This window comes from Terrapene carolina, unplaced genomic scaffold (genome assembly GCF_002925995.2).
Source record: "Terrapene carolina triunguis isolate 2854851 unplaced genomic scaffold, T_m_triunguis-2.0 Scaffold493, whole genome shotgun sequence".
Lineage (NCBI taxonomy): Eukaryota > Metazoa > Chordata > Testudines > Emydidae > Terrapene > Terrapene triunguis.
The window spans coordinates 1-2,818 of record NW_020664844.1 but is presented as its reverse complement, the minus strand read 5'-3'; positions in this window follow the sequence as shown (position 1 = coordinate 2,818).

Below are 2,818 nucleotides of genomic sequence, written 5' to 3'. Positions count from 1 at the left end.
CTACCCTCCCAGTGCCAGGGAGAGAACCCAGGAGTCCTGGCTCCCAACCCCCACTCCCCCCACTCTAACCACTAGACCCCACTTCTTTCCCCTTGTTGGGAAGTGATTCCCCAACCTCAGAGACTCCCCCCATACTTCTGCATTGGGAGAACTGTCCCCTGAGATCCACCCTGAAAGTTTCTTTCTGGTTAATTTCATCCTTACTTCTGTAGGGGAAGGGAAGGGTCTGATTGCAGAGGGTGGGGTGTGGGAGGGGAAGCCAGGACCCCTGGGTTCTATCCCCAGCATGGCCCTTAGGGGGCATCACAGCAGTTGCTGCTTGCAATGAATGACCTTTAGTTTTGGTGCCCATTTGCCCTGGTCTCTCCCTGACTGTTTGTTTGAAGGCCCCGGCGCCTCCTGCTGGGAGGAATGAATCTGCTCTGTTTGGGTGCACGCCGCCCCCTGCTGGATGGGATGTGAGATGGGAAAACACCAACCACATCTCATCTACGCCCCTTTTCTCTCCCCGCAGTTGACACAACCTCGCCGCCCCCTGAGAAGATGAAGGCTGCTGGGGCTCTGCTCACCTTGGGGATCCTATTTGGAGGTACAGAGGGGACCCCAAGGGAGCAATCCACAGCCCCATTTCCTGTCTTTTATAGCCCTGTCTCCAGAGGGTGGGTTTGAACCTGGGGCTCGCGGGAGCTAACAACCAGAGCTATCTGATTGGTTTTCCAGCCCTGCCAATCAGCTCACCATCAGCGGTTCAAATTTTCCTGGCACGTGAGCTGAGTTTGTTGGACCTTGTTTAGCTCTGTTGTACCCCTGGACTGAGGGCTGGGTGGTCCCGGGAGAACAAGCTACCCACTCCCTGATGGGGGGGGTGTCCTCCAAGGCTGTGGGTGTGTGTTTTGGGGAGCTCTCCACATTGGGGGGAAACAGAGGGATGCTCTCCATGGGATACCCCCTCCCCTACCCCACCCGCCATGATGAGAGCTTGGGGAGTAGGATCTGGGTTCTAACTGGGCGCTGAAAGCTGGTGGTTGGGTCAGCAGGGAAACTGAGGCACGGGAGGAGTTCCAGAGTCAGGTGCGTGTTCATTTAGGTCTAATGTTCCCATCACGGGAATAGCCCTGAACTAGCTGTGCCGGAAGAGGGTTCACAAAGGCCTCGGGTTCGGGCTGCGCTCACAGGATGGGGGACCCTGCTGGGGGGAACCTACAGGCAACCCTGCTTGGTGTCCTCGCCGGAACGGGATCCATTGGGGCGAGTCAAAGAGGAGGCCACGAGGGTCAGAACTGTAATTTTATATAGGTTGAATTGCACCTGTTGCTTAGGTGGCGTTTAGATACGGCGCCACCAAGTGTCTGAGAAATAACTAGAGAGAGATGAAAGCAGGGATGGCTGGATGGTGGTTTGGATGAATGGATGATTGGATGGGTGGGAGGATGGGTGGGTGGGGGGATGGATGGATAGAAGGTAGGCTGGTTGAGTGGATGGTTAAATGGACAAATGGTTGGTCAGATGATTGGGTGGGTAGGTGGATGGATAAATGGTGGATTGTTTGGATGGATGGATGGCTAAATGGTTGGGTGGATGGACCATTGGCTGGTTGGGTGGGTAGGTAGATGGATAAACGGTTCATTGGATGGATGTGTGGATAAATGTTTTGTGGGAGGGAGGGAGGAATGGATGGATAAGCAGAGAGAGGAACAGATGGATGGATAGAGAGGGATGGATAGAAAGGGATGGATAGATAGGTGGGGGAGGGAGGGATGGAGGGATAGGTGGAGAGAGGGATGGAGGGATGGATAGGTGGAGGGAGGGAGCGATGGATGGATATAAATGGATGGATAGATAGGTGGAGGGAGAGATGGATGTTAGAGAGGGATGGATGGACAGGTGAAGTGATGAATGGATGAATAGAGAGGGATGGATGGATAGAGATGGATAGGTGGAGGGAGGGATGGATGGATAGGTGGAGGGAGGGAGCGATGGATAGATATAAATGGATGGGTAGATAGGTGGAGGGAGAGACGGCTGGGTAGAGAGGGATGGATGGACACGTGGAGGGAGGGATGGATGGATAGAGAGGGATGGATGGATAGAGAGGGATGGATGGCTAGGTGGAGGGAGGGAGAGATGGATGGATAGAGAGGGATGGATGGCTAGGTGGAGGGAGGGATGGATGGCTAGGTGGAGGGAGGGAGCAATGGATGGATAGGTGGAGGGAGGGAGAGATGGATTGATGGATGGATAGTGGAGAGGGGATGGATGGATAGAGAGGGATGGACAGACGGGTAACAAACCAGGGACCGACGGGGTTTGGCAGCTGGGCAGAGAAGAGGGCAGTGGGGAAATCGACGGGAAGGAGAGCGGTCCGTGGCAGGAGAGGTTGGCGGCAAAGGAGACGGGCGTGCGGGTTCCTGTCCCCATCGCCCAGCCCCTGTCGCTCCCGTCTGCCCGCCAGGCACCCTGGGTGGGCCGTGGAGTGCGTGGATGCCGCAGACCATTATGGCCTTCGAGGGCACGTGCGTGGCCATCCCGTGCCATTTCGACTACCCGGACGAGCTGCGCCCCTCGGTCGTGCACGGCATCTGGTACTTCAACAGCCCCTACCCCCGGAACTACCCGCCCGTGGTGTACAAATCGCGCACCAGCATCGTTCACGAGAGCTTCCAGGGCCGCACCCACCTGCTGGGCGACCTCCAGGCCCACAACTGCACCCTGCAGCTCAGCCGGCTCAGCCCCGAGCTGGCGGGAAAGTACTTCTTCCGCGGGGACCTGGGCGGCTACAACCAGTACACGTACTCGGAGCACAGCAACCTGGAGATCG